Source organism: Podarcis melisellensis, assembly GCF_964234715.1.
Source record: "Podarcis melisellensis genome assembly, chromosome: 3".
Taxonomy (NCBI): domain Eukaryota; kingdom Metazoa; phylum Chordata; class Lepidosauria; order Squamata; family Lacertidae; genus Podarcis; species Podarcis melisellensis.
This window is the reverse complement of record NC_138530.1, coordinates 71,394,577-71,404,896: the sequence shown is the minus strand read 5'-3', so window position 1 is coordinate 71,404,896 and position 10,320 is coordinate 71,394,577. Positions and strand designations below refer to the sequence as shown.

Here is a 10,320-nt window from a genome sequence, read left to right as displayed (position 1 = left end):
TAACCCTGCATATTTTGATTTAAGATTATCCCGGTTATAGTCCATAAACCAGTTAAACCAGAGCACTTGGATGTAAGCCAGCTTTACACCCATTTACGTCAATGGAACTAATTTGATTTAAATCGGGGCATTCCAGCGTAATTGGTTTGTGAATCAGGTTGTTACTCATAGATGTCAGTAGGACAAAAGTGCTTAAATCCAAGTTTTTCAACTGAACTAGATTAGTTTGGCTGTTCAAACTTAAAATTGTGTATTTGCTTGTTTAAAACTAAATAAAAACCTCAGATTTTTTTTAAAAAAGAAGTTTCTAGCCATCTTTATTATGTAAGAAACTGAAGAATTGTTTTTTTAAAAAATACAGCATGATTCTACGGGTCAAACACCACAACATTTAAAAAGGTCAAGGTCAGCCCAATTGCTGAGTGGGACTAATTCCTTCCAGGCTTATGAACACGCCTTGGCAACCAGTTAAATTCCTGACATTCTACATGCAAAACAGATACCTTGGGTTACATCTTCCTCTCTGGACATCTTCCTTTGCTTCTTGATTCAGCTAACAGCATGATGCTGGAGCCACTAAGCCAGATGTGTGTACATCAACATTACATTGTTCATAAAAAACCTCAGTGTCTCTCAACAGCTGTCAGGATGATGGGGGAGGGGGAGGAGAGGATCCCGGCGAGGGGTGTAGCCAGGACTGGGACACTCTGGGGCAAGCAGGGGATGGGGAAGGAAATACTCACAGAGTGACAGAGGATGGTGAGGGGATGGGGGGGTGCACAGGAACCAGAGCAGCAGGGCCCATCACTAGAGCCAGAGGAGCCGCTGCCCCAAGAACAGTCTCTTTGAGGCTTAGAGAGCAGCTTGAGGGGCGATCTAGGAGGCTGATGCAGGCAAGGGCCCACAACCCAGCTCCCTAGCTGGCCAGGTGGGGCTGGCTAGCTCTGGGAAGAGGGATTTGATTCCTCAGCTGGAGCAGGACTGCAACAGGTGAGGGTCACCTGCCTCATCAAGCTCAGCTGCTGCAATCAGGGCTGTGTCTGCTGTCCATGTCTGCTGTGAACCGCCCCTCGGTAGGCTTCACCTGGGGCAAATAAAAACTGGCTATGCCCCCCCCCCAGCTCTGCTAGACCTTTATGGGACTCTGCTTTGGTTTTGATTTTGGACTATACTCTGACTCCTGGACTTCAGGCTTGGCTGCTTGGACTGGCCCTGGACCACATTTCCTGACTTTTGGACTTCGGACTTTGTTTGACCCCTGGACTTGGACTTTGGACTTGACATACTGATGTGCTGCCAGGTAGGCCAGGGGTTCAGGACACCAGAAACAATACAAATAAAAGTAAAGAAAGATTGCAACCAGGGAGGCTTCATCTCCAAATAGGAACCATAGAGTTAACTTTTAGAGGAGGAGCCATTTGCCTCCTGGTGGACTGTGGGGAAAAGAAGCCCCCTGGTGATTAAGATGGCTGCTGGAAGTAGTTTTCAGTTGGGATGCAGCATGTGGAATTCCCTCCCCAGGAAGACTTGCCAGGCACCAAACATCCCTTTTTACACCAGGTAAAGTCCTCCCCCCCCTTCTAGCATGTTATCTAATTGTTTGTCAATCCTCAGGTAGTTAATGTGGGCTCCACTACCGTGGCAGGGCCTACTAATGCTGGCACTGCCCTGGGCCAGCGTCCCTCAGGGCATTGTGGGAAATATAAAAGGGCTGTCAAGTGTTGCTGCTTCTGTCACCTGTAAAAACCCACACTTGGGGCCACACCAGTGTAGGAGGGGACTCATCAGGGTGTAGTTTTGCCAAAGGCCCTTAAGCTGGACCTGTACTCTAGGGACAATATTTTTACTTACTTCACCAATTTTTCAGGCGCAATGTTCTGCTGTATTGGAAGCGGCACTGACCTATGATGAGCAGGTGTAAGGCACCCTCATCCCCTGCCACACCCTAAGGCACCCATTCTTGCCATAGCTGTCAACGTTTCCCTTTTTTAAAGGGAAATTCCCTTATTCTGAATAGGATTCCTCACAAGAAAAGGGAAAAGTTGACAGCTATGATTCTTACCTTTTGCATTGCCACAGTGAATTGGTATGGCACAACATGCAGGTGCAATAGTGGTGAAACATCAGCGTAAATCCACTCCTGTGACAAATCTTTCAGTTTCACACAGAGAGAGGAATTTGGGAGTGATCTTATTCTTGCCCAACAGGCATTCCTTGATAGAATTACAACTCTAATCCATAGCATTTTCTTTCTTAATGCATTATTCCTTATTACCAGTGTGCGGCACATTTTTATGGGCCTTATGCACTGTATTTATTTAACATATTTATAGGCTGCTTTTCTAGGTCAAACCCCCTCGTGGTGGTTTCCAGTATACAAATTGTTATAAAAAACAACAACAATAACATAATGTTATATGCCACCCCCAATCTCTGCTGTGTAGTAGTAAAATTCATGTGGGGTTCTATGCGTTTACCCAAGGTTGTTTCTGTTGGAAAATTGAGGTACAGCAGAGACTGTAGTGTCTTTACACCTAAGTATTGACGGAAGGTATGCAGAGCATTACACCCCAAGAGTGTCCCATGCTGCTTCTCCCATTGTTTCAGCCAGCTTGGGTCCAGAGTAGAAGCTAGCCATGCTCTCTGGGTACAGTCTCTCCCAGATAGCCTGCATGGAGTTCTGCTGCCCTCTTCCTTCTTGATCTTTCTAAAAACCTCCTGCAAAAGGACACTTTTTTACTGTAGTGACATCACACTCCTTGTAGCCCTGGCAACATCCCCCTCCCAACTCTTTTGTCTCTGCCCACTATTCGGGGGGGGGGGGGAAAGGACAGTATATGCATTGTCAATCACTCTTAATGGCTCAGTAGTCTGCTTTCTTTGGCTGATAGAGGTGCCATTAAGAAACAAACTCCTGAACAGGAAAACCTGTGTTGTCTGTATTTTTACACTGCTAATTTCAGAGCCTGTTAGCTTGCCTTAGTTTTCTAAATACTGATTAAACCTCAGCACCCAGGAATGTAGGGAGAGGCAGGGCACCCAGAAACCCAGGGGAATCAGGGCACCCACAAATCAGTAACGATACCAAGTTGGCACTAGCAATAAAATATTAAGCCCAGCATTTTAAAACTACCATCTGACCAAATTGTTTATTCTACTTATGTATTTTTTATTTTTTTATTTTATATACTTAGTGTCTACTGATTTCCTCCTCCCTTAGGCCTTTTCCTGTTTTTCAGAGTGGTCTTTAATATACAGTATTTGTAATTTGTATACAGTTTTATATTTTATACAATGCTAAATGATACTGCTTGGAAACCACATCTGTGCTGTCTTGGGTTCCATGATTTAAGAAAGGTGGGCTATAAATGTAGCAATAAATTTGCAAATGTATGCGAAATCTGATGAAAAGGTAGTGGTGTGTATGAAGGAGTATAACACTAAAGCAGATTGGGTTTTTTTCAGAGTGTAAGATGCCCAGGAATGGGGAGGCGGGATTCAGACAAAATGAAACAAAGGTGTAATGAGATCTCACTTGGGTTGTTTCCAGATGATTTGTTTATTGAGCATTCATCCTGATTTGTTTGCACAAAGCTTGTAGGAAGGTTATACAATGTCTGCTGTTTATTGAGTTTTAATTCTGGGGGGTTTTCGGGGGGCGTTGGCCTGTTGGAAGCCATATCAAAAAAATGTTATCCCACACGTTCTAGTACATTTTTGTATAATTTTCCTTACCACAAAGGGACTGTTTTTCTCAAAGTGAGCTTGTTATACAAGAGCACCAAATTCACTTTAATTGTGCAACTTGAATTTGCCAGTATGCAACTGAATCCATCCCACAAAATAGTGACAGCCTAGAAGGATTTTGGTGAAAATGTGTGAGTAGACCAATATGTAACCAGTTGTTTTTAAAGCAAAGAATATTGTGACAAATGTGAGAGTATCAGAACAATGCTCAAGATGGGAGGTGGCCAGGAGGTGTCAATGTATTTACACATGATTACATGTCTATCCAGCTCTACCTCCATGGAGATTAAAGCAGCATAATTTTTCCACTCCATAGTAGCCTCACAACAGCCCTGAGAGGTAGATTACACTGAAAGTGTGTGACCAGCCCTATATCACTCAATGAGCTTCATAGCTGTTGCGATTTGAAGCTGGGTCTCTCCAGTTCACATCCACCACACTAAGCTGATTCTCCAGATGCCTGTTCCTTGATCCCTATGTTTTTAACATATACCTGCATTTGCAAATCAAGGTGGAATATGGAATTAATTATGGGCTGCATAAGCTACTACTAGAATATATTCTTGGAAGAAACAGGCAAAAATTATTCAACTCATCCCAGACTTCCCAATATATTCTCCAATGTTTTTTAAAAACATCATTCCATCTCTCCCTCTTTCCTCCCAGCATAATTTGAATAGTGTTGAATCAGCACATCTAGTTCTCAAAGAAAGTCTTGTGCCGATTCAGCCTACATTTGCAGTGTTGGGACTTGCCCTGGGAAAGCAAATTCTCATTTGTTTAAATGCAGCAGGGTTGTATTGTATGGCTTGGGGTGATTCTGGACTGAGTAAATGAAATTAACACACAACACAAACATACATACATTCCATTTGGCTGTCACCTTGAAGGCAGTGCATACTTTTTGCAAAACACTGAAGTGTAATTATTGGCTTTCCTTCTGTTTCACCAGTCCTTTCTTGTTGCTACCTTTAGATGCCCTTGGGAGATGGTGCTAATGAGATGACCTGCTGCCACCAATATCTGTCTCTTTAGGATTATGAAATTGAGTTGTTCAAGTGGATAAAGTCCAGAATTAGAAACTGTACGTCACCTGCATATTATAGCTACGTGCTTCATTTTGATTTGGCTGGTGACACACCTGTTTTGCATAAACATATTTTCTCATTGCTCCTCCTTAGAAAGGAATCTCTTTCTGTTAATGATGTTTTTCCAGTAATTCAAGAAGTGACCTATCAATCTTCTCCGTCTCTCCAATAAGAATGTATTAAGGAAGCAATTATCCTTTATTTGGATAAGAATTATTTTCCTCCCTTCCTTCTACAGCCTGCCTCCTTATGCTGGTTTGATTCCAGAAAATAAAAAGGTAGACCATAGTATTATTTGGGGACCAAATTCTGCAGGTGAAGCATGTAAATCACAGATCCCATTCCTCCCTGCTGAAGAGTTTTGTAACACTCAAAAGTCTTCACACACCAACAGAAGGTGTAAAAATGCCTTCATTTCCTTTGAGACTGGCCCAAGGCAGAGAATGCATTTATGTCTCCAGACACTTCTGTTTCATTTGGATGAGTGTTGATTAGAACATTTTTTTATACAAATTAAGTGCAATAAGTAGAACGACCCTTTACAATGTCTTCCTCTTCTTTGTGCATACTGTCAGTCTGGTAAAGCCACTAGTGTACTCTACAAAAGCAGTACTTCTGAAGAATAAAAGATGTGGGCATGTGATGAAATCAAGTCTGCATTCCTGTACATTTATGAAAAAGGTTATGTGGATGTACATGTACAGTCTTATAAGGCAGCCCAACCTTTGTCCAGGCGTTGCTCTTGGAACAGTCTTCTTAACTGCAGTCTGTTAAGAGGTGATACCAATATCTTCCTCCCCTCAGCAGATTCAACTACTGGAACCTAACTCTAGTTGTTTTTTAAATAAAGAGTTGTTTATTATTATTATTATTATTATTATTATTATTATTATTATTATTATTAAATTTATTTTTTTAAACCCTGCCCATCTGGCTGGGTTTCCCCAGCCACTCTGGGCAGCTCCCAACAGAATATTAAAAGCACAACAAAAGATCAAACATTAAAAACTTCCCTAAACAGGGCTGCCTTCAGTTTTTTTCTAAGAGTCAGATAGTTGTTTGTTTCCTTGACATCTGATGGGAGGGCGTTCCACAGGTCGGGTGCCACTACTGAGAAGGCCCTCTCAACAAATTGATAAAATAAAAAGTACAAATAAAGCAGCAGAACCCAACCATAGTTGATTCTGTTTGGTAGGAGGAAAAAGTAACAAATAAGGAGGCTGGTTGGTTCTCTAGATGCACTGCTACAGGGCTTCCCACAGCATTATATTGTCAATGTGGAGTGAGGGAGTTTGCCAAACTGGAAAGCTATGCAGACTCTTTACATTGTCATGACAGGCTGCAGAGAGTGATGAATGCCTCTAGAATGAGCAAGGAAGTGGTTGGGCAAAACCCGCATACAGGATATAACCACCATATTTGAATAACAGTGTTGGCAAATCTGTTGGTATGGGATGGGAAGTAGTGAGGAGTGGAGTCACTTCTGAAATACGTGGCTCATGTGCAAGGAAGCTTTTAATGTGGCCACACCCCCTCTGCTCCCATCTGCAATGTTCTGATGACTCCTGTTGCTGTTGGTCATCCTTGATGTTCCTGAATTTATCCACCCATAGGATTGGTATCCTGCCATTCTTAAAAAATATTTTCAGATTTTGAAAATATGGCCCCATTTGCCCTCATGTAGCCATTTGTTTTCTTTTATTTAAAAAAGAACATTTTGTTGGCTTGATATTGAAGCAAGTCAGAAGCTGTGTTTGCAATTTGGTTTTGTAAATATCGGTACTTCACTTACTTGCATGGGAAATGGTTGCAATTAGGAAAGTGGAGGAAACTGACTGCAGGTGCCTGATCTCAGGTTCCTGATCTGCAACCACGTTGATGACAAGGGATGTAAAGCTGTGTACGCCTTGTCAACATAAAACACAGCTAGGTTTTTCTTTCTCTCAATTTGGATTGAAGCAGTGTTTCATCAAATGACAGGATACACATGGAATGCTGTGGCTATGCCACTTCCCAAACCAGTGGTGGGAGGGCACTGGATGCAGAGTAAATGGGAATGTGTACCCAGCCTAATTTTACAATGGAAAGATTTGTTTCACAAGGTTGCAGTTTAATGGGTATCATGTTTCCTCCTCCCATATCTATCCTGCTGCCTTGATACATGGATTTGGGAGTACAGTCTGAAAATCTAGCATATCAGCCACACTTTACCTTCTGCTGATTTAGGGAAAGAAACCTAAGATTAGGCAACAATTATAATGAGCTCCACTATTTTTGAAATCTAAATGTTCTAGTACAAGATTTGTCATGTCTTTGGTGCCCCCAATGAAATTTAACAGCAGGCCTATTTGGGTGGAATGTGACAAAAGACTGGAGCTTGAACACTGAGGAGGATACACAGATAATAAGCTATATTTACTGCACAACCACTCTGATCTAGCTAGGAGATATACATGTAGAAACAGGCATTCAGCATGTATCTGTTCCATTGGATTAGGCAAGCTGCACATGCAAACAGGGCCTAGGCATGGTGGTGTGGAGTGTGTCCAACTTTTGGAGCTACATATGTATTTCCCAACACTGGATTTGGAACTTCTAGCAAACTCCACTCACAATGGTCCTTTTTGTCCATTCTAACAGTGTCAATCCCTTGTTTAGAGTGGCAGCAAAACCATCTCAATAGCGGGTATCACCTGTAAGAAGGCACATTCATACCTGTATCCAAAATAAAACGATTCATGGAAATTGTTATTACTACTATTTATTAAATTTTTATGCCACCCTTCATCCCTGGATCAGAGGGTGGTTTACAATAAAAAAAGAGAAAAATACATAACATAGTACCAAACAAAAATAATACCGCCACCCACCTAGTTTAAAAGGCCATCAATTGTTTAATTAGCCAAAGCCCTGGAAGAAGAGGGATGCTTTTGCCTGGTGCCTAAAGATATGCAACCAAGATGCCAAGTGAGGTTCACTGGGGAGAACATTCCACCAGTGTGGGGCCCTGGCAGAAAAGGCCCGTTTTTGTGTTTCCACCTTCCGGACCTCTTGAGGAAGGGGGACACAAAGAAGGGCCTCAGATGATGATCAGTCTTAAATCTTAAGAAATGAATGCAGAGACACATTACTGTTTGTTCCTTTTTATTCTGGCTTCCTGTGGTGGTAAATTTGTTTTATGATTTGTATGTAAGAGAGCTAAATAAAGTTCTGCAGAGGGATGATCATGTTATTGGGCAGCTTTTTATAAAGATAGCAAAAATAAAATGAACTTCAGTAAAAAGTATTTTTTTTTAAATAGAAACTTTCCCCCTAATTATAACCTTAATATTATTTGTTGGTAGCTTAAAATATTCAAAATATTTGTCCATTGTTTGATTAATTGCAAAGTTCAATATAAAATGTTAACTTTCATGTGTTTTACTATGTGTTGAAAATAGTTAAAATGTACTTATACTGGAGGCTTCACTAAAATACAGTAATGTCAATGCTGATTGCTCCTTCAATTGTAACAAAAGTATATCTTTCTAGAAACCTATAGCTTGGTTACTAATGGAGAAATATCAGGCCGTTTCCTCTGTGTTCAACTGAAGTTCCGGTGCCTTCTTGATATGTGCGATACATTTCCACCATAGCTCTCTTGTTAAATTGGACTTCGGTGTTTCTGTCTCTCTTAGATAGGCAGGAAGTGTAGAAGACTTTCAATAACTAAGCCAGTGTTCTTAAGAGTATTTTGTACTTGACACTGCTATACATGCAGTATTTATAAAGTACATGTTTCTTTCAACATGTATACTAAAAATAGGACACATCCACAGGCCTATCACAGGCTTGCCAGAAAAGACATGTCTGGTGTCAGGACACATCAGTAGTGACATTAATGGGGAGGTGAATGGCAGCATCCCAAGAATACTCAGCTTTGCATTCCAATAGCTCTGGTGCACTTTGTGATACATTGTCTGTGAACAAATGGGGCAGTGGAATAAATGTAATGGTTTTAAAAACCTCCCCAGCTTCATTTATCAGTCGGTAAAAGTTCATGATTTCAAGCATAATGGATAAGAAGCATTCCCCTGATTAAAGTTACCATTCCCATGCCTCAGCTGATCTGAACCCCCCTTTAAATGGAGTCTGGTGCAGCCAAGGTGTAGCGTGGGGGGGGGGGGGCCCAGGTGTGGATTTCTGAAGGGCTGCTTCCATGCAGGAGACCCTATGCAGGCACCCCCAGCATGGCCTGGCCTGGCGGTACCTTCCTGGTGTCAGAGGAACCAATGTTTGCAGAGAGAAACACCAGTGTGTGCTGCACGGGGGGGGGGGGGGGGCTGCTGCTTTGTGCCGGCCAAATGCTTTGTCGACTGGCTGGGTTCCCCCCTGAACAGGTAGGCAGGCTTAGCAGTATGTGGTTGTTCCTTCTTGTGCTGGCGCCACCCTCCCTAGATCCCAGCCTTGTAAGGCTGGTGGGGATGCAGCAGCCATGCACTCTTTGATCCCAGCCTCGCCTTTGCTGGTGAAGCTGGGATCGAGGGCACACGGCTGTTGCGTCCTTCTCGTGCCACCCTCCCCGTATCTGAGCCTTGCTGAGAAGAATCAGACTTGTAGCATTGTTTTTCCTGCCAGATGGTTACAGGAATGAATGCAGGTTGCTATAATCCTGTGCTCTTTCACTGAGCTATCAGTAGTGCATTTAGGTATTTTTCTACTCTGGGCTCAGTTGGCACGGTGATCTTTGTATGGCAATGTGCAATTGCTTACTTCAAAGTACGATAAGCCAGACATGATGCATCTAGTTACATTTTCTGCTCATTCTGTTGAATGAGGCTCTGGACTTCTGCCCTGGAGTCCTGTCCTGATGGCACCACTGTAAGCAATGGGGCCTTCAAGAATAAGAAAATGTGTGTATTAGACAAATGGGTTTTAGCATTAATGCATACATCAGTGGTTTATGGAGAGAGAAAAGCTGCAAACTTATGAGCACTTACCTTGAACTGTGTGTGTGCTTGAGTATACATGCATAAAATCATGCTAAAACTGATATTTGGATGTCTTTCACAGGATCGACGTACATATGTGATGATGGTGTTTTACATTGTTTTTTACTATGCCAATATTTTAGCTGTTTTTTTTTCTATTGTATTGTTCAAATGATTAATAAATAACATAACTAACAAATAAAACTACATCACCCTACCCTCTGAAATTATTACTAAAAAGGCATCCTGAATCATAAGGCTCAATAACTACAGGATTGCTCCATAACTCTAAATTCCATGACTTAATAATTATACTTTTTTTCTACATATCCTAATATTGCTTAACTTTGAACTTGACACTTGGCTACTTTTTTGAAATGTATTTTAGTGTTACACCTGGATTGTACATGTGGGCAGGAACCTTTTAATGTAAATTGAATGGTGAAGCTTTTAAAGTGTTACCTGACTTAGCATCTTACAACAAGTGAGAGAGCAAATTGTCGTTTTTATACACG

The 10,320-nt window shown here is 41.7% G+C and overlaps 1 protein-coding gene across 1 annotated transcript in view; it reads left to right on the top strand.

The window, feature by feature from the left end:
* The first annotated feature begins 1,071 nt into the window (after positions 1-1,071).
* Positions 1,072-10,320, top strand: part of LOC309366309 (uncharacterized protein) — a 54,284-nt gene continuing 45,035 nt past the window's right edge. The window contains exons 1-2 of the mRNA XM_081904764.1: positions 1,072-1,300; positions 1,385-1,560. The gene's annotated coding sequence lies outside the window, so the exon portion shown is untranslated. The remainder of the gene's footprint in view (positions 1,301-1,384; positions 1,561-10,320) is intronic.